The sequence below is a fragment of the Cavia porcellus genome, unplaced genomic scaffold (genome assembly GCF_034190915.1).
Source record: "Cavia porcellus strain 051 isolate PalLab524CR breed Dunkin Hartley unplaced genomic scaffold, mCavPor4.1 scaffold_17, whole genome shotgun sequence".
NCBI classification, from domain to species: domain Eukaryota; kingdom Metazoa; phylum Chordata; class Mammalia; order Rodentia; family Caviidae; genus Cavia; species Cavia porcellus.
In genome coordinates, this window is record NW_026947500.1 from 9,514,607 (window position 1) to 9,537,547 (window position 22,941).

Consider the following 22,941-nt stretch of genomic DNA (forward strand, 5'->3'; position numbering starts at 1 on the left):
TCTTTGTGCTTCAGTTTCCCATATTGAAAGTCAAGCTTCTGTGTAACAAATGACTCCAGTTCTTCAAATTCTGGTAGTTTTCTAACTGTAATCTCCTAAATGTAGTTAACTTGTTCTAACTTGTCCTCCAGGGTCTAATAAATTTTACTAGCTTTAAATTCAAAAATAAACTGATGTTCTATTTTATATTTATTTACATGTTGCTTACACTGATGCTAAAGTTACATGCTATGCTTAAACTCCAACAGTCTTTTTTTTTTTTCTTTTTCCTTTTTATCGGTACCAGGGATTGAACTCATGACTGCCTGCTTGCAAGGCAGGTGCTTATGCCACTGAGCTAAATCCCCAGCCCCAACTCCAACAGTCTTACAATCAATGAATGTAATACTGCTACCAAAAATCTGACAAGCAACTTAATCAGAATTTCTTCTAGAAGCTGTAAAGATATAATGAAACATTCAATGAAAAGAAGACTGTTTTGCAAAACATGTTCAATGAAATTAAAGTGTTTTTAAAATAGCTTGGCACACACACACAATTCCATTTCTCAGTCATTTCAGTATTCATGTTGGCAATACATGGTATTGCAATATTTAGAATTACTAATAAAATTTCTCTCAGTAAAAACAAAGGCAAAAATAAAGCAATCAACTGATGAGATTGAAATTTGTTCTCGGCTAATCTTAAAAGGCTTCTCATGGCCAAGTGATCCTGAGATAGTAATTTCTTCTAAAAAATTGTTTTACTTATACATAATATAGTTCCCATTTTAATTTGGTATTATAACTTGCAATCCAAACAAGCTGGTTATAAAACATACATAATGGCAAATAATGGAAACAACACTTTAAGGCTCAAATTGGATCAGGGGCTGTTTTCTGCAGTTTTCTCCATCGACCTCACCTCCTCCCTCATCTTTTTAGAGACAAAGCTTTAGTCTTCTATAAAAAAATTAAATATCTTAAACAACTTTATTAACACCAAGTACATTTATTAGATGACAATATGTAATTTATAAACTAGTGATTTCCTAGCATTAATTTTTTTGAAATTCTGTATTATTTCTACATTTTTTGTTTTGCTTTTTTCTTTAAATAAAAATCACATTTGAAGATTTTTAAAAAGTTATAAAATATTCTTATATCTTTCCTTAAGAAATTAGAAATAAGATGGAATAAAACAGAAAACAAAAGAAAATAATAAAATCAAAAAATACAATCCCTTGTCAAAATGCCAATATGATTTTTCATAAAAATTAACATTTTAATTTTTATATTTCTGTAGAAATACAAAAGACTTAGAATAGTCTAAAAAACTTGACAAAGGAACAAAATTAGAGCTTAAACCCTCCCCAATCCCACAACTTATCAAAGTTACACCAATCATGACAAAATGGCATTGATACCAAGGTAGACAAATCACCAAGGTACCAAAACAAAGTCCCAAAATAGACACCCACATAACAGACAGTTGATTTCTGGCAAAGACACAAAAGCAATTAAGCGGATAAGGGTCGAACCTTCAATAAATATACTGGAACAACCTTTTATTACAGCACATCAAAAATTTCTCAAGACGTCCAAGTCATCTCAAAATGGTTCACAGGGGTTAAAGCAGAGACAGGTGTGACCTGAGTTATTGCTTTGGCTGAGGTCATTCTCTTTGGGCCATAAAGTCTGGGACAAGGGGGCCTGGGGATTTAGCTCAGAGGCATGAGCACCTGCCTTGCAAGTGTGAAGTCGTGAATTAAATCCCTGGTACCCTTAAAAAGACTGGGACAAGATGTAGGAGGGAGGCAGAACCACAGAGGTGTTCAGTGGAGGGAGGCACTAAATTTGCTTCTGAACAGGCCACGTGGAAGACAAAGGAGGCCAATACGCTTATTTTTTTAAACCATCGTAACTATTTTTATATACATACACATATACATACGTTTTTCTTTCATCTTATCACACTAATAAAACAATACAATGATGACATGTGTGTCTTATTTCACTAATAAGCATGTTCTCAAGGCATATCCATTTACCTACAAAAGTCTCCAGTTTATCATTCTTTTATTGCTGAGTAGTATTCCATTGTATAGAAATACCACATCTTTTTTATCCATTCCTCAGTCAATGGGCATTTTATGTTGTTTCCAACATCTGGCTATTATAAACTGTGTTGCTATAAACATGGGTGCACATATATCACTGTGGAATGATGTTTTTAATTCTTTTGGAAAGATACCCAGAAGAGGAATTAGCTAAGTCGAATGAGATCTCCAACCCTAGATTTTGAGGAATCTCTGCACTGATTTCCACAGCATTTGCTCGAGTCTGCATTCCCACCAACAGTGGAGTAGTATTCCTTTTTCCCCACAGCCCCTCCAGCATTTGTTCTTATTTTATTTCTTAATATTGGCCATTCTTTCTGGAGTGAGGTGAAACCTCAATGTTGTTTTAATTTGCGTCTTTTTGAATGACCAGTGGTGTTGAACACTTTTTTCACATATTTATTTGCAAGATATTTAATTTTAAAGGTACTATCTTTTTTTTAATTTTTAAAGGCACTATCTTTAGGCAATATGACAGATAAAATAGCTCCTGCCAAAAATCAAAGAATGACTGAAAGATTGTCTTGGGTAAAATACATTCCTGTAGGAAGGTACTGTTATGAAAATTAATAGATAAAACTGAAACTAGTAACTAACTAGATGGTATGCTGTGTGACACATCCTCCACTAATTTTGGGATAGAGATGAACATCCTGGGTCCCAGGGCCTCACTCATCCTATACAAGTGCTCTACAACTCAGCTACACCCCAACTCCCCACCAAAGTCTGTCTGTAGGGAATAAACACATATTTGTTACTCTTTCTACCATCCCCCAAAGGTCAGTATATAGCATAATTTTCTGAAATACAGAAATACCTCATTTTGATACTAGTAATATAGAATTCTTGGGACAATATAAATGGTTAGAGTTGTACATAACATACCAACGCATTTACTTTGAAAAGGATGTAACATCTAGAAATAGTGATTTTTTGTTAATTACTGTAATACATTTGGAGCAATGAAAAGACCACCCAAAAAAGCCCAAATCTGACTACTTTGGGTTACAAAACAGAAAAGCCCTTAAAATATCAATTTGATAATTTGAAAGTCCAGTCTATCAAAACAGCTTTCTTAAGAATAAAGTAATACCAAAATTCATTATAGAAATGTTTTAATAGCACTATGTTTAAACCACAGAAGTGTGACTGACTGCTTTTTACCACAAAACTCATTTAGCAGACAAAATCAAGTATTTCCAATTGGCTAACAATTTCAGCACAACAAAGGCTTTAAAATGATATCAAACTTTGTACTGACAGGTGAAACCAAAACCTAAGTCTGGGCCTGGCCATCATTATGACCTACTTCAATTTTTTTTAAAATTAAGAATAAGAAAATTAACGTTTTAACAGAGAGAGGATACAATCCAAGTACAAAGACTCAGGAAAATACTCAAAGCAAAAAAAAAAAAACAATAACCAATTCCAATCCTGACAATATTCAGAGGTGAGATTATCAGATACTTAAAACAGCAGGAAAGAGATGTTCTCAGGAGTAGAAACTATGAAAAAGAACCAAATGGAGGGTCAGGGATTTAGCTTAGCGGTTCAAGCACTTGCTTGGTAAGTGCAAAGAAAGAAAATTATTAGACAATATAAAACATAAAAAGAAAAGCACAGGTTCTCTCTGAGTGAGAATACAAATAGATGAGAACAACATTTTATGTTTTAATGTAAGAAAAGGAAAATCTAATGAAGTAACATTCTCTGTGTTTAGTTTTTAACAGTAATGGAAAATAAAGTCCTAGACTTGTCACCAGGAAAAACAGTCCCAGAGCTTTTATTCCTAACATTCTAGACCTCCTCCTGGGTCCCTGAAAGTTTCACCTCTAACCTTTACAGCAACCATGTAAGTCTAAAACAAGAAGATGGGATAGAACCTGGTAGGATTCATTCAATACAATATATATGGGATATTATCTTTTCTTAAATAGTAGTTTTCCCGGCCTGCAGCTTCTCTTACAGTCAACCAAGGTTTCAAAGTACTAAATGGAAAAAAAAAAAATTCAATCCATTAAATTTTGAATAACTTTTACAGATAGGATACCTGTAACAGTTTTATTACTAGTTATTGTTAAACCTCTTACTGTACCAAATTTATAAATTAAACTTTATCATAAGCAAGTATATATAGAAAAACATAGTAAATGTATACACAGGAGATGGTATCATCCAGTTTCAGGCACTGTGGAATATCTTAGAACACATCCTCTACAATACAAGGGAGTGGGGAAGGGACCTATAATCTATTATTTTTAAACTGACATGTTTTACGTGTTTTAAAATTAAGTCTTCAAGAGCAAACATGCTTTACAGTTACAACACATATAAATTTTGACTAATCATACGTATTTCTAAAGTGCTCAATGGCTACCTAGCATTGCTAGCATGCTACCACACTGAACAGAGCACACACAGATGTCAGAGGTCAAAGAGTGAAGAGCCCAAAGCAAAGAGCCAGCAGTGTGTAGATATGCGCAGCCCACCACCTTATATTCACCTAAAGACACAGAAAACTACATGTTGCCGATCGTAATAAAGGCTTCTGCTTTGGTTACATGGATGAGGCCAGACCACAGAAAGTTTGTTTCTGAAATAAACGTCCATCAAATTCAGTGGCCAGAGTCCACAATTTTTTTTAATGGTAGATAAATGTATAGGTATTGTTTAAAAATAATGAATTAACAAGTATTTATTTTTAGGGAAACAGTAACTTATTCTATTCTATCTGCAACTGAAAAAGGTAGTTCTTGTAAGCCAAAATACAAAATTTCTTCCTTCAAAGGAAACAATCAAAAGCTTACATTGGCAAACACTGAACCCTCTCTTTAAATTCACTGAATTGTTTCATGAAGGCTATGATAGTTTTTTCCTAATTGTCAAACAAAGTAACACACAGATCAATAACTCATCTCTGAGAATCTGGCATCTCATTCTAGTTCCAAACATCACAGCGCCTACCTCTTTATACTGGAACAGAGGTCAGTTTTAGGAAAGTAGGCAGACCTGTGGAAAAGACATAGTTAAAGCAGTACAATGTTTTCTCATCAATAAAGTATGGATAACAACAACTTTAAATAGTTAAGATATTTATTCTATCACAGAACATATACTAACCTTTTCATTTTCAGTCTTTTATTTTTTCATTTACCAAAAATACCTTTTGATGTTTCCACATTTAAACCATTTTTATCAAATTTAGATTCTATGAAACTCTTATCAAATGCACAAACTTTTATGCTCATTTTTAAAAAAATATCAGGGAGTATAGAAGCTGATCCCATCAAAATTTAATAGGAAATAAAATACCATATGTTTATGAAGTAAGAATTTCAGCACTTCAATCTCTTTTTTAAAAGATTCTTCTAGAGAGAACAAGGCCACCCTAAGAAGCAAGCCCAGTATGGGAATCAGTGCCACGTGTGGGCCACTGCCAGACTAGGAACGGCCAGCCCCTAGCCCCTTCCAGCACATGGGCTGGCAAACAGGTACCAACCCAACTCCACCTCACCCCATTCCCACAGTAAGCAAAAGGCTTTTTATCCTAAGAAGCACAGGCTGTGATGATAGCTATGGGGGTGAAATGCAATTGGATGCCTGTGGTGCTTTGGTGTTTCCCTAGCACTGCAGGGCTAGGGCCAGTGGTCTGATTCAGAGAATAGGAGTGCGCAGTGTGGCATCTAGGAGGGATCTCCTTCTCAGGGGTGCAGCCATCATTGATTCCCTATGGTCTTGTTTTGGAAGTCCTATGGTGTTTCCATTGTTTTGTTGAGTTGGGTTTTATTCTCTTTTGTTTTGTTTGATTATGTCAAATCTGAAGGCTGGAGCAGCTGTTTCAAAGATAGCAAGATATATTATGGTAGCCATTTTGGATTTACTATTGGCTTGTTTTGAAGTCCTTTACTGCATTCATTGTTTTTTCTTTTAATTGTTTCTATTCTATTCTGTCCTGTTTGAGTTTTACTATGTCCGAAGTTATCTGCAGCTATTTTGAAGACATCAAAAGGCATTATGGTAACTATTGTTGATTTCATAATGTTTTGAAGTCCTGTATCTTTTACACTCTGTTTTGATTGGTTTTACTGTTTTATCCTCTTTAAAATAAAATAAAAATAAACAAATAAAAAATTAAAAAATAGAAGATTTTTCTTAGAGGAGATACTCAAAAGGAATAAAAGAAAACAAAACAGGCTTGGTGCACAATCTAGGTTCCAATGAAGACATGACTACAATTAAGTAAAAGGGCAGAACTTAAGGAAGCAAACAAATAAGGACATATAAAACTGGAAATCCCCTTTAAACACTAATATTCCAACTTCTCTTGCAGCAAAAATTTAAAAGCATGCAATATTACCCACTGGGAGGATAGATAAAAGAAAGAACAGAAAAGCAGCTTTCAAATGTCTTTGTTACATATATGAAATAAGCAAGTTCCATGGTTATATTAATTAGAACAACAAATCCACCCTAAATGGTCAGAAGCCAGTATAGTATAGAGTTGAGAGTTGAGAAACTTAAAAATAAGCCATACTGTATTCAGTGATAATATCTTTTGCTTTAACATCGAACATTAACTCCACTAAACATTCTCCCCCTTTACAGATGATGTATGTGCTTGCTCTCACAGAATTCTGTGTTCCTTGAGATAATAAGGGGAAAACTGTATTATTCCTAGATGAAAATGCCTATGCTAAGAACTTAAAAGAAACAGACACAAAATTTATCTGAAGCATGAAGAATCAATTTTTAAATAATAATAGTAATTTATCACAAGCCCTATAAGTTGCATTCAATGAGTATTAAATTCATGTAAGTAACCAAAGTGTCTTTTTCTTTCAAGTGACACTACAATAACTCAGGTTCTATTTTAGATTATGTTATTTCAGTTGCAGATCACATAATAGTTATGTAACAACAAAGATACAGGGTATCATTAAATAAATCCTGTTTTGTGTGTGCACTGCTTTTTAACATTTGTTTAAAATTTTAAAAAAGAAAATCCTAAGACAGAAAGTTTTTTAATGTGATCCTTTTACTGCTGATTTGAAAAATCAGTTCTCCAGAGGCCTACATTGAAATGAATACTTCACATAGTCTTGTTCATATGGCAATGTCATTCATTCTCTGCAGTTAATACCACACTAAAATCACATAATAGTAAATGATAAAAATGGCAATTAACTGAAGAGTGAATTAATTTATAGCTGTTATACTCTAGAAACAGACAGCAACAATTCATTGGTTCTTCAATACAAAATAGATTGTTTCTTGGTACCTACCCCTTTATAGAGACAATTCTATAAAGTCTTAAGTCTGACAAACCATACATTATTTTTACCTGTACTTTTAAGTTAATCAAGTTTGGGAAGAAATGATTCTTAAAAACATAGCAGAGCAGCTTACAAATGAAAGGGGTGATTTACCAACTGATACTAGGGAATTCAGCTGAACGAACAGAATGGTTACTGGTGCAGAACAGTAAGTTCCTCAGCACAAACCTTCAGCAATCAGCTGTCCTGAGCAGACACACAGTGCCTTACCACAAAGCATCTGAAGGCCTTCTCTGTCACAGATCACATAGGGGAGGAAGTGGCAAGGAGCTGACAACTTGCTCCTCCTGAAAACATCATCACTCCACTAACAACCAGCAAGCCTGGTAGACAATACCCCAGCTTACTTGCCCCTTGAATAAACGACTCCCAGACACGGTCTATACTGTCCCTTGGGACTCCCTCACATGCTGGAGGCCCAACTGCCTATGACCACAGCCTGCTCTTTAAGGTACCCTTTATTATTCTCTTTAGCTTCTTTCTCACTTCTCAATCTCCACCACCAATCACATGTTTCTGACTTCATCTTTCAAACAAAATAGTTACAATACAGAGTTCAATACCACAAAACCTAACCTGGTAATTGATTTTTTAGAAGTTGTGGGACAACTACAGAATCAGAAAATAAGGAAAGAGACTGAAAAGATGTAAATTAGACCTATAGTGACATGATATTTCTCTCATCTATCAGATGTATAAAAATCACTGTACAGTGAATGGGAAAAACTGCTGGAATTCAAAATCATTAATATACTACCTGGAACAATATTGCAAAAAGAGTGAAAATTACATGCACATTTATGTTTTCTTATACAACAGCTCTTAAAACAGCAATGGGATATATAGGCAATGGAATATTATGCAACTTGAAAAAGGAGCAAGGACTACCTCTACATGATGGTATCAGCTGATCTCCCAAATATTAATTATATAACTATATTTGCTTATATTTTTAAAATAATAAGATAAACATCATTTTTAAAGAAAAAACAACATAACTACCTACAGGAGAAAAAGAATGTATCTCAATCTGAAGTGGTATAGATACTTAACTTAGAAAACAAAATTAAACTGAAATTTTAAAGTCTTAGTTACTAAAAGTGAAACAAATGGTTCAACAACACGTCAAGTAGAGGGCCAGAGAGCACACACATGAGAATTTAAGTACATTAGAACACAGCACTTTCAACAGTAGATCCCATTGGAACACAGGAAAAAACAAAACAAAACAAAAACTGTTTTCAGTTACAATACTGGGAATGCTAGTTTAAATATACTAAAAAACACAGTATGTAAAGTAATTGCATCTATTTAATTATATATTTGATGTTTAAATTAATATTAATGTAAATTAATATAAATAAGTTTTATACACTTGTATTTCTTTAAAAGTTCATATTTAAGTATTTCCTAATTTATAATTTATATAATATGTATATTATATATCCCATACATATAAAATAAATGTTCATGTAAATACCGTTGAGTTTTTCCATCATGAGAAGTGAAAATATGGAACTAAAGATAAAAATCCCAAATTACATCAGAAATAGCATCCTACATAAACACTGTTTCTTCCAACCAAAAGCAATAAACACCAATAGCACTGGACCATAGTTCTAAAGACTACTCTTCACTAAAAACAAATTATAAATAACAAAATAAAACAAGTAACAGCCACAAAAACAGGACTTTTAGATTAAGGAACAGCATGCATGAGATGAAATTAAGAACATCTTGTGAGACAGCAAGAGTATTATCAAAAGCTACTGGAATCACATCCAAATGACCAAGGAGTCAACATGGAAAAGGCTCCTCTGGCCAAGACAATCTGTCATCGGTAAGCATAAATGCCACAATGCAATAAAACATCAAATGTTCAAATCCAAAAAACTCACAGTAACAAATAATGGGGATGGGTGTGGCTGAATTAGTTTAAGCCGTTAGATCTAACTACTGATTTGCAAAAAACTGCACAAAATAAAAACAAAAAGAACAATCTACTACAAGATAAAAATATTATATAAATAGGAACACATACAAAGCAACTAAATAAAGTACGGATTTTTGTTGACACTGTTTTAAGAGCAGTTCAGATAAACAACTAAATGGACATTAAAGTGGTAGTATTAACAAATTTTTGTCAATACCACACATCTACTAGGATAACCACTGTTAAAAGAAAAAGAAAAATTTTAAGTATTATCCAGGATGTGAAGAAACTAGAATCCTGGTGCACTATTTTGATGGGAATGTAAATAATGCAGCAGCTATAGAAAGTCTTATGGAAATTTGTCAAAAAATAAATTAGCTAAGCATGGTGGTTCACGCCTGTAATGCCAGCACTAGGGAGGCTGAGGCAGGAGACTCTGCAAATTCGAGGCCAGTCTGGGCTACACAGTGAATTCAAGTTCAGCATGAACTACACAGTGAGACCCTGTTTCAAAACAAAAACAAAAAAATACTAAAATTACCATGTCGTCCTAAGATTCACCTACTGGATTTTAAAAAGAATTGCAAATGAATTAAAACCACAATCTCAAAGAGTATTTGCACAACATGTTCACTCATGAAGTGTTTATTTCTGGGACTGACTGACCAAAGATAAGCAAAACCTCAGAAAGTGAAAGTCTGGATGAAGGTAAACCACTGCATTAGGCAGCACAGATTTAACCTGGAATGTGCAGGCATTTCTGAGATTCCTAGGAAAAGCAGCATTTTCAGTCGGTATCTATACACTTACTAGCACATTGTACAAACATGTAGAAATGACTTCAGGGTTCTCCGTGAGAATACAAGCATGTTTGTTTTAACCTTGTTCTTCTTCATCTCTTAAAACTAACTAATTAGCACCTAACAAGCTTAAATTTCTGTGACTGTGATATAAAAATGACTTCACAGATTTTCAACAAATTGGTAATTGTGTTTGGGATGATCTAATTTCAAACAGTCTCTGAACTGTCCCGAAACAAAACAATCAAGATAGTTTATCAGCGGGCCAGGGATATAGCTTAGTGCCTCCCTGGCAAGCACAAAGTTCTGAGTTCCATTCCTGGCACAAAGAAAGAACAAACAAACGAACCAAAGACAGATAGAGACAGAAAGAAAGACAGACAGAAAGAGAGACAGACCGTCTATCAGAGTAATACATTTCAACAATTCATTAAAGAAAAGAGATACAGTAAATGGTTACATAGCATCTACTACAATTTGGACAGCTAACAGGCCTCTGTGACTACCTTCCAGGGAGGACATGACACAAACAGTAAGACTCCAAGAATCAAGAAAATTAACAGCTTTCGAGTATGAACTTGAAAAAGCCAAGAACAGACACTCCATAGCCAAAACTGATTGTATTATGCATGCAGGTGCTTCTTATATGACAAGTTCTGTGATACTAACTGAGCAAAGAGCAGATTTCATGATAATGAGTCACCCAATCAATCTAAAAAACCGTATTTCACAAATTAATGAAAAATCCAAATCATCTTTACTGCTACATAAAGCCAAGAAAAAATACTTTAAAATTTACTTTATTTCCTCTATCAACTGCTGAAGTGTGGGAAGAGTTAAGAGGAAGGAAGGAGAGAAAGCACAGAGAAGTGCCTCAGGCAGTAAAGAAAGGGTCCACTTTTCCCAATAAGAACTCATTAGATAAACTTGAGTCCAGGGAAATTCTCCCCACCCAACATTCTTACAAGTTGTGGTAGTCAGGGGTTGTGAGGAGAAGAATTACAATCAGGACACAAAATTTACAGTATTATTTTATGATAGTGACCCAGAGTTAACACAAGAAAGTGCAGGAAGTCTGTCCACAACACTAAAGACCCGGATTATTCAGCCAAGGGCCTGGATCCCACAGCACTGTCCTGCATGAGTCCAGATGAAGACCTAGAGCCCATGACAGTGCCTCCCACGGGTCCAGCTGGAGGCCTAGAGCCCACAACAAGGACTCATGCCAGTCTGTTTTACGGATCCCTGCTGGGAAGGCCCAAGGTCAGCAGTGGAGCTAGGAAGTCTATGCCAGCAGGGTGAAGGAGCTGTGCTGGCAGGTTGAGGGTTCTACACTGGAGCCGAGAAGTCACACTCACAATAAAGATCAGGGCTGTCCTGAAAAGCCCCACAGCCATCCTCAGTGATGGCTCAAGTGGTCCCAAGCTCCTCTGATGATAAGAACAGTCGAGGACATGCCAGAAAGTCAGCATGACAAGTCTGTCCTGGAGATTAAGTGGCACATGTCTTCCCCTCTGGAGCCAGGAAGTGATGCTCAATGTAAGGGCCAGAGCTCCCCTAAAGTGAACCACAGGCACTCTCACCAACAAGGTCCCCAGCTCCTCCGATAACAATGGTCAAAATCACACTAGGGAAGCTAGTTATGACAGCTCCTCCAGAACCAATGGCTCAAACAGCAACACTTAGAGAAACCCACAATGCTTTGCTTCTCCTTCCCCAACGTCTCTATTTATGCTGGCAACTTTCCTCAGGTGGAACATCTATGCTCAGCACCATGCTGATTTAATTCAGCTAGTGTAAAGTTGACCATCAGTTTTTAATTTATACAGGGCCCTACCTCTTTAAACTTCTTAGCTAAGTTCATTTGTTCTTGACCAGAGCCATTCAATTCAACCCTTACAGACTGCCCCTGAGAACCCCAAGAGTACTTAGAGAAACCTACAATGCCTAGCTTCTTCTTCTCCACATCTCTATTCATGTTGGCAACTTTCCTCAGGTGGGCCATCTACACTCAGCACCATGCTGATTTAATTCAGCTGGTGTTAAGCTCACCTCCAATTTTTAATCCCTAACACCAGTCCATCTTTAAAATGAACCATTTTTCTAAGAATATTTTCATAGATATCTTACTTATCCTAACTCTTGCTAATTTTTAATGGTTTTTATTTCATACTGATATATTTTCATTTCTCAACACTCTAAAAACTAATTGATTAATATAACTCTCTGATTTAACACTTAAAACTAAAATTTGATTAAGTAAAAATGATTAAACATTTTGGTAATATACTACAGAAAACATTTTTAAACAGAAGAGAATATTTTTTAAAGTAACTTTTTAAAAATGTAAAAATTAGGGCTAGGCTATGGCTCAGTAGATAGTGTGCAATTAATATGTACAAGGCACTAGTTTCAGTACTGAACACCAAAAAAGTAAAACAGATTAAAAACTCATTCTCCGAGAGAGGTTTGGAAGAGAACGGCTGGGACCTGGGCAGAATCCTGTGCCATTACCCAGCTGCTTCTGATTCAGGGAGAACTGGCAGGAGCTGTTGGGGCTAGATCAGGCCTCTGCTTGGGGCCCAATGGGCGGATGCAGAATGGTCACAACTCAGTGACAACCAGAAAGTACAGCCTAATTTATGAACTAACTGACACAGAGGCTAGAGACTAGACTGTACCGCCCCTGCATCCCAGCCTACCCCAGATAACTGCAAATTGGGGAGGACAGCAAAAACTCAAGCCAGCACGCTTCTGAAAGGCCCTAAGCAATTCGGAGAGGGCCAGAGAACTCCAGGACAGTCTGAAAGAAACCAGAAACATGACAAGAGATAAAAATAAAAAAAAATCTCCAGCTGTTCAACAGGAGAAATTAAACCCAAGAGAACTAAACACTGAAGAGAACAAGCACAGTAACCATCCATTGCTCGACTCAGCATCAGCCGAAATTAAAAAGTATTTACATGATCTCATAGAGGAATTTAAAGATGTACTCCTGATCCAAGTGAGGCAAGATATAAAGAGATTAATTAAAGAAATGACAAGCCCTGCCCAAGAGAACACAGATGGAAGAACTGAGGAAATCAGAAAAGAAAGAGAAGCATCTGAAGAATTTAAGCATAACTTAGAATACATGAAACAGATCCAAAGAGAAAATCAGGAAATTAAAAACTCCATTGAATATTGGCAAAATGCCTTGACAGAAACTAAAGACAACCTTCTGAAACTTGAAGAGAGATTTAGGGCTTATGAACGTGAAAGAAAAAGCCTCTTAAAAATAACAAGGAACCAGAAAGAAGCAATTCTAAAACTGGAAGATGATAAAAAGATGCATAACCTAAGAATAAAGAATGTGAGTGAGGAAGCAGGAACATCCAAAAATGAAATACAAAAAATATTCACAGAGATATTAAAGCAAAATTTCCCATGTATAGCAAAAAGAAATGATATCCAGATAAAAGAAGCATACAGAACGCCAGCTACCTACAACCAAAACAGATCTACGCCTAGGCATATAATAATCGAGATCCCAGAAATCCACCAAAAAAACAGAATATTAAAAGCAGCCAGAGAAAAGATGCAGGTTACCTATAACGGGAAATCTATCAAAATAACAGCAGACTTATCAACACAAACTCTTAAGTCAAGAAGGGAGTGGGGAGAAATATTCCAAGTCCTGAAGGAAAAAAATATGCAACCTAAGTTCATATATCCATCAAAACTCTCTCTAAAAATTAATGAAGAAATAAGATACTTTCAAGACAAGGAGGAACTGTGGGAGTTCATGGCCACCAATCCAACCCTACAGAGAGCGCTGAAGGACATTACAGAGAAAGAGAAGAAGAGATATCAGGATTACAGCTACAGTGGCAGAGAGGCCTCAGTGTACGGGGCAGACCATGGAATGAGGGAATAAGGTGGACAAATTATAGCAGAAAAGTGGAGTAGCAGACGTGAGGCAGAGACGGTAAGCTAATCTTTGGTAGAGACAGCTCTGAAACTATATTTAAAAAAAAAAAAAAGCAGAGGTCACTGCTAATGGTGTATAACGATTTAAAAGACACAGTAGTCCTAGTGCCATATTTAGATTGAATTAAATTTGTTCTGGTCTGTCCACTCATATCAGATTTGAGGACACAGACCTCTAGAACCAAAAATAGCAGGTTATACCATGGTAACCATCCTTACTTTCCTATTGACTTAAGCTGAAATCCTGTATTACTTACATTGTCTTACTATGACTGATCTTAATTGTATCTGAATCATAAGACTATTGGTTGGCCTTGACTGATCCTATTTGAAATCCGTATGCGTGTTAGAATCAACCCTAAAAGTAGAGGAAACTACTCTGAGCATGACAGGATGTAAAGGATATCCATACTGGTATGAATCAGTAACAGCTCTCAAATACTACAATGCAGTCAAAGATAAGTTTTTATAAAAATAGGTGATAGTATATTTAACTATAATAAGCCAGTGTTGCTGACAAATCTATTGAAAATAACAAGAGAAAACATAGTAGCTACGGAAGATCATTTATATTATAGTTTTGTAAGTCTTATCCATTGCATGTTTATCTAGGAAATTGTTTCGCTGTCTTGTTATGACTTGGTTTTCCCTATAATACAGAGAGGATAGGAACAAATACTCTGAGGAAGAGACCTGAAAAACCCGAGGCTTATTTTGTAGCATTATAATATAAATTCTAGCAACCTATTGCTTGCTGATTAAAATGACTCTGGACTGGTTTCTTCAGCATATGCAGAGATGGGGACGGCTATCACAAAGAGAATGAGAGATGCGAAAGTAGTTGGAAATGTCTTCCCTAATTTGGAACTTGAGGACCTAAAGAGACTCCATCATCCTGTAATGATTTGATTAGTTCTATAATATGCAATAAGTATAGAAAGTGGGTGAAGTTAGGGACAACTATTTGTAAGAGGCTAGAGACAGTTGGATAAGGTAGATCTCCGGTGGACTTGCTTTGAAATCTGTGTTTCTTTAAATTGTTTTTTATTTTTTTTTTAATGTTCTGTTCTGTTTTGATATGATTAACCTTATCCTCTTAGAGATGTAAAACAAATAGGTGGGACTGATAATCATATTACGGAGCTTTTGTTCGGCCATAGAGCAGAATGGTTTGTAGGGTCACTTTTTTGAATGTCATTCTAAATACTTTAATTCTATAACCTAAACAGCCATTTCGAAGAAGACAATTTGTAACTTATCAACTGGCAATTTCTTACCTTTTGTTTGTCTGTAATTTAGTATTATTTTTCTACCCTTTTTTTCTTTAATCTCCATGTATTTTTTTTTTCGTTTCCTTTTCTTTAAATAAAAAAAAAAAAAAAAAAAAAAAAAAAAACCTCATTCTCCTGCTTAGTGAGCCCTTCCCAAATCCATACCATTACTATTTAAGTAAATAGTCACTTTTTTACAAGGGAAACTCATTGTCAATTCTAGTAAAGGGGCAACCTCACTTCATCTACAGCTAGAATATACTTCAGAATTTCAGACCAATTCCATTATCTAGTGGAATTTTTACAGGAACTTTTTACAGGAATACTTATCAAAAGTCATCACAGATTCTTACCACAATCAGAAAATAAAGTAAATTACAGTACTGGTACTATAGACCAGTAGTTTTTCTACTTCATCATATGAAGTTTATACTCCACAATGAAAGATTTTTAAAAAAAATTTTTTAAAGATAAACAAGGCTCTCTTATTCATTAAATAAAAATAAGCAGAATTTTAGCCATTTAGCTATGCACTGAGTAAAAATACCAGAATAAACACAATACCCAAAAACTTAATAAAATGAACAAAAACAGAAGAGCTACTATATTTTTTAGCAAGACTTTTTTACAAAATAGTTTATTTGACAAAACACAAGATCACCACTGAGTACTTTTTAACAAGACAATCATAGCTAAGAAGTCATAAAAAGTACAGATAATGGAAAATTTCAAAGTAGGGGTTTCTTTTGCTTAATGTTCAAGTCATTTTAATTAGTTTGAATTACATATTTAAAACCTGTATTTTGTCAAAATGTTACGGAAATTTGAAAAAAAAAATTTAAGACCCAAGAAAAACAAGAATAACAAATAGCTATGAAAACACTCTGGCCATGGGAGGTGGAGGGAGTCTTACCATTGGCAGTGCATTGATGTGGGGATGTGCAACTCAGTATCCGGTACGGCCAATCACAAGCTGCAGTTGCTGATGAGAATAAAGAAAGGAAAATATTCAGTGTACCCTAGAACAAATTCAGTTTAAGATTTTTCACACCAAATTTTATGGGTTTGAAATAATCTTTATGCCATGAATATCCTGACCAGTGAAAATCTTTCCCCAAGCAAAACTGCTATCATAAAAAACAGGAACAACTAAGTGCTTAGTATGTAAGAAGTGAACCAAATGAGACTCGGAGATAATTTGCACACAGGGTGCTCCCAACCCAATTAACTCAACTCACGTAAGTATTATTGCATTAGGGGATCAATATACTACCGTTGTGGTCATAATGTATGACCACAAGTGATACAAAATGATGTAATCTTGCATCCTATGTATTTTGATTAATAAAACTATAACTCATTTAAAACACTATCAGAATTTGTTAATCTGTAATCTCTTCAGAGTTTACATTTTTACAGGGTTTATCTCACCATTCTCAGCTAGTAAGACAGTACATTACCCTCCATTTACCCTTTATGAGAATGTGAAAGTTAATGCTTCACATACTGTTTCAGAGAGGGGATTCTCAGGTGGAATGCCACATGTTCTACCCTGTGCTACAGTGAGGTACAATTTTTTCCAAGAATGATGGATTTTTCAAGCTGATGCCACAGAAAGGAGAGTTAACCCTCCTTTCTGTCCTATACGAAAGTGGTCAATCAACTAAGTAAACACTAAAAAGGTAATTCTAAAATATTCTGAATAACTGCAGAACTGTTTGATTTGGGGAAAGGAACTGTTTTGGTTTTTGTTGTTTTAAGATGATATCTCACCATATTACCAAGATCAGTCATCTACTCAAGATCCTGGGTCTCAGCTTCTGACAAAAATATTTTAAATCCCCTACAGCTTGATTCTACAACCTCCCCATTTATCTTTTACTGAAATATACATGAGTTCTGAAGACTGACTCCACGGCCAACCTAACTAACTTCAGTGCTATCTACACTACTTTCAAGGAGTTGAGTCATAAGGACATCCAGGGATTAAAGTAACATTTCCTAAATGTTATCACATGCTTATTGAAATTATAGATGGATATGTTAAGACACAGTAACCTACCAACCCTGAGTTGCAAGGTTTTTGGGCATGAGATACTTATTGACATGAGGAGCTAAATGGTGGATTCTTTTAACACCCACTGGCAAAATGCTCTGTAGACATCATGACTTAATTTCAAACAAACACAAGATAGCACGAGAATCTAATTCAGCATTAGTGTTCATGAAAATCATGTATTTTACCATAAATTTTTCATAATTTTGTGCTAAAGTTACATAATGCTGCTTGTATTCCAAAAGTACTATGATCAGAAAGTTTTTTATAATATGTACTGTTTATTCATAAATAATGAATGTATGCCACTAAAATAGACGGATAGATACCAAACAAAAGTACATAAAAGATAAATGTCTTATTTGTTCCCATAGGCTACAGTCCTTTTTTTTTTCCTTATGACATTCTGATTATTAACTTGTGTCTTAGGGCATAATCTACTGTTAGAAAAAGACTCAGCAGTAATAAGAGTGAATAGGTCTACGTTTCGAACAATTTTCTTGATACTCTGACATCCTCTAAAATTATTAGAATATTTCATAGCAGATAAAGAGTTTATTCCGCATCAGCTCTAGCACTGTCTTACTTTTCCTACTGTGGCTTTTACATGGACTTTCTTTGCAAGAATCTTTTAGTGAGACTTGGTTAAAGCTAGATACTATAATTCACAAAGTAATCAGTCATAAGTAAACTGAATAGCAGTAAGCTGAAACAATGGCAATTCCAGGACAGGAAATGATCAAACAGGATTGCCACTGGTGCCCTGGGGGACCCCAACTCTCCTCCAAGCAACACTGCAGCCTTTGTTAGACATGGCTCTGATAAGGCCAAGTGAGGGTGCATATCACATATTAGAAACTAATCAAAAACAAACACAGACACTAATATACTCTACAGAGATACTTCTTTTCATCCATGTATACATATACAACACATACTTATCTTTCAAAAATATTAAATTAGATCATTCCAATTGTCTTCCTCCTCTCCCTGGCTTTACTGTGGTCAATGAGTCTCTCACCACTCTCTCTAGAGGTAAGGTATTACGTTAACACTAATCTTAAAACTTCAATATTCTTCTGGCTCACCGGAAACTTAAAAGGCAGTTAAGTATAGATGGAAACAATAAAGGATTTCCTGTACTTTTTATCTTTAAAAAAAAAAAAATCAGGTCTTTCATACATAATCATATAAACATGTCCTCAGTGTTGTCATCTGAAAAAAGTGAAGTTATTATGTAATCCTACACTTTGAGATGATGCTTTACATACCTGGAAGACAAACTTGAAACAGTTTGGCTTACTATACAAAGAACAACAACTACGACAACAAACCAACCAAACTTAACAAACAACTACAGAGCCAGGCACAGCTGCAAACATCCCAGACCTGGAAGGGCTGAGGCAGGACCACAAGTTCAAGGCTAGCACTGGCAATCAGCAACTCTTAAAAACATAAAAAAAAAAATTTAAATGGGGATAAACTGCAATTAAAATTTAAATAAAATTTTATTAAATTTTAAAAAATTAAATAGGAATAAACTATAATTTAAACCCCTAAAGATATCTCACACAGAATATTAACAAACAGCAACTTAGTATAGCTATTTACATAGGTAAAAGCACATGAGGGTAAAGAGAAGGTCAGTGTATGAAGACAATAACAACAAAAAACTAGACCCTAAACCCAAAAGAAATCTGAGGGATGACTTACCATGAAATTTTTATAAAATCAATGGAAGTATTTTTAAAAGTACAAACAGCAAAGGAATAAAAATGAAGAAACACAATGACTTTAAAAATGACCCCTACTGATGAGAGCAAACGGTAGCAAAAGTAAACAGTGCCTGTGAGCTTTGCCAACAGTAGCCAATGCTCACCAAAGCAGAGTGTGAGAAGAAATGTCAGTGAATTTTTACTTTTTAGGGAACAGGTCTCTCTACATGTAGTAGTGTAGGCTGGTCTTGAACTCATGGTGATCCTCCTGCCTCAGCCTTCCAGAGAGCTGGGATTGCAGATGCGCACTACCAGGCCTGGCCTCAGTGTTTTTCAAACTAAGAGGAAACAAGCATGCCTCAGCTTTCTGGAGAAAAGCCTTCTACAAAGGTTAGGTGTAAATGTTACTGCCAACAGTGCTCTCTTTGCCTCTGTGCTACCTTGGCCCGGAGAGAATGTCTCCCTGGTGTTAAACTGGTCCTGAATTCAATATGGAGCTCAGTGTGGCCTTGAATTTGTGATCCTCTTGGCTCATGTTACTCCTCACTTTTCCATCACACCCAGCTCTTTTCACATTTTCTACACTATTACGCACACCAGAGGTAAACATGAGAAGAGGCAGGTAAATTGTATTAGTTTTAAAAACAAGTTCATAAGATCAGTTTCAGATAATTACATTTAAAATTGCCAATTTCAAAATTCTCTTATCAAAACAGTTAAAGATTCCATCAAGAAAAAAGCATCTGTATAACTGAACTCTCTGCTAATAATGCATGTTACTCAAGAAAATGACCACTACAAACTAAAACTACTCTCCAGGAGATTAGTAAGAAAAATAATTTAAAGCCTGTATTTATAGTCAAGCAAAATTAAATGACAGATTTTAAAAATTTAAATGTATGTTTTTGAATTACTTATTTATTTTGCAACAGGCAACAGAATTGATGAGAGGAAAGGAGGAGGAAGAGGAGGAGAAGGGAAGGGAGATTTCTTTTAACAAGGAAAGAAAGTTTTAATTTATTTTTCTACTAAACATTGGTAACATCACACTAACCATTCCCATGAAGTTACTTATGTACTTATGTACAAATAATATTGAAGTGAAACCTACTAAAACACATCAGCTGAAAAAAAATACTAAGATCTCTGCCCTTACAAACCTTATTTCTGAAGAAATCTGGAATTTCATGTAATGTTAGATGACGAGTGCCATGAAAACAGAAAAAGCTGCCAGGCTTGTTGATGCACACCTCTAATCCCAGCAGTAGGGAGGCTGAGGCAGGAAGAGGACAAAGTTCAAGGCCAGCCTGAACTACATAGGACTATATTATCTCAAAAAAAAAAAAATTATCTCAAAAAACAAAATAACAACAAAACCACAAACAAAATGCCCCAAGAAAACAAACAAACAAAAATGTCAAACAGTACTGTGAAACCAAGTGTTGAGTGTTGTAATCTCTTTTCCAGTCTTTCTCACAATCCAAAAAATTGTATTTGTAATCTCACTGAGACGTTATTGGAATCTCAGCAAGTTAATTCCAATCTACCACCTCCAATGCAACCACGTTGAGAGTAAAGACACCAAGACGTATTCAAAGTAAAGCACAGCCAAGCGGTCCTAAACCCAATCCAAGAGAGGATGTGTGGATAAAGGCCTCCAATCTAAGGCCTCTTTCAGAATTATTTACCTTGTGAAGAAGGGAGTAGTTCGAGGATGAGCCATAGTGAGGATGGTGGGAACTCTGTGAGTAACCTGAGCTGGCTAGCCAGGTTGGGGAAAAAGCAGTTTGAAAAATGCGGGGAGAATGACATGCAGAAGGATCAATCTGCATAATTCAATTAAGGTAGCAACTGAATTGATTTTGGAGGCTGCTGCCTCAGTTTCCGCTATTTAAACCTTTGTGCCTGTGCACTCACAGCCTCTTTATTTTGAAAAGGTATCTAGCTGCAATCTTAAGATGGATGGTCAGAACCAAAGCAAATATCCTAAGAGAGCAAGTTACCTACCCTATGCCCTACATTCTGTTGTAGACAATCTGTACGAAAATGCACCTTATTGTGATGTTATTGGTTTAGTGCTAGAAATCACAGCTAGAACATTTATGTTCAAAACTTGGTTACAGTCACTGTAAGCTTGTCTCTGAAATACCTTTTTTTGTACTTTCTATGTATTATAAAGTTTCAATTCTAAGGATAGTAGGCATTATAAATTATAGGTTTATCTAAATATTTAGAATATGAGGAAGGCCATCATAAAGTTACCAAATGCTCAAGGAAAGAGATGGAGAATCAGAGTACTTTTCATAAGATGAATGTTGTACAGTCTTCTCAGTCCAATTATGTTTCAAACAAGCACTCAAAAAACTCTAAACTTTTCAAAGACATGATATTGGAGGCTAAAAACAAAAAGTCACTGAAATAGTCCAATCATCTTAAGCTCTGTTACAGTTCAGATGGCAGACTCAATTTTTTTAGTACCAACAAACACTTACAGGGGGCCTATTAAGTGCTTACTTTCACGATTACTACTTCAAATACCTTACTCGGTTGAACAAACGAATGAATGAGAAAGATACTCTATCACTAAAGCTTCTTGAAACACTGAAGGAGTCCTCTCCTGGTTTTATGTCATGTGTTTTTTAATACTTGTCATGGTTTATGTCTGTGGCCCCCAGGACTCATGCATTTGCATTGTGCATTTGTGATGGTTCACTGTCTAGTGCTTGAAATGATGGTGTCAGTGCTCCCCCACATAGGGGTGGAGTCAGGATGCGATGTAATGGCAGGAAGAAGGTGGTCTTGCTCTTTGCTGGTTCCTGCTTGCTGTTTGCAGCCCAGCCATGCCCGCCTGTCTTGGAGCCAAATAAGTGTGGACTGAAACTTCCAAAAACCGTAAGAAATAAACCTTTCCTTTCCCAACTTTGGGCTTCAGGTATTTTGTCTCAGTAAAGAGTAAAAAGTAACTAAGACAATACCTGCGGTATTCAATATTCTTCAGTAGAAGAAAAATAAAGAGATGGCCGAAGAGACTACTTTGAGAACACACAGCTAGAATTATAAGGAGACTGGCTGGACTTTTTCAACATTTTCAACCGTAAATTCTCTGGAATAATTATGAGAGTATCCTCTGCAACTTGTACCCACTCTAATATTTAAAACACAATTTGGGATTCTAGTAAAAGATGGTAGAGAAGAGAGATCTGAGCTTAATGGGAAGGGAAGGCTATTTCTGAAACTAGCAAAATTTGACAACAAAATGCTTCCTTTTCCTCATGAGAAGGAAAAAAAGCTAAATATTGTTTGAGAAAGTCTTCCAGATAAGGTTCAAAAGATAGCTTTCCTGCAAAGAGATTAAAATTCTACCGTGTGTCATATTTCACTGACCCCTTGATCTCATGTCTAATTTAATCCATCAGCTGAAGTACTATGATGACTCAGAATAAGCCAGACAAATGCACAAACCTAAGTAGACCACACCTGGCACTGTTTGTGGCAAGGGACACAGAACAAGGCGGCTGGCAAAGCAGTGTCAGTCAGATAGCTAAGGGCTATCATTTTTGTGTTCCTCCATGCTACCACCACCATCACCATGCGACCTGTTCAGGTACAAGAAAGCAGAAGGTCCCTTGCCCAAAACCAAACTCTGGTTTAAAAACTCCAAGCTCCACTAAGAATCACTACCATCTTACAAGTATTTCATCAGCAAAGCTTCTAAGGAACCTCACCCACCAACATGTTCAGTTATAAGAAGGTACCCACTTTCCCA

General features: G+C 35.6%; 1 protein-coding gene across 13 annotated transcripts in view; it reads right to left on the bottom strand.

Annotated features, from left to right (window-relative positions):
* Tbl1xr1 (TBL1X/Y related 1) overlaps positions 1-22,941 on the bottom strand; it is a 169,060-nt gene that overhangs the window by 71,469 nt on the left and 74,650 nt on the right. For 10 of the 13 annotated variants that reach the window (XM_063227196.1, XM_063227193.1, XM_063227187.1 and 7 more), the window contains one exon: positions 16,318-16,386. The gene's annotated coding sequence lies outside the window, so the exon portion shown is untranslated. Of the gene's footprint in view, positions 1-5,062; positions 5,108-16,317; positions 16,387-22,941 lie in introns of all 13 variants that reach the window. The other 3 variants (XM_063227189.1, XM_063227194.1, XM_063227188.1) reach the window with 1 other exon arrangement.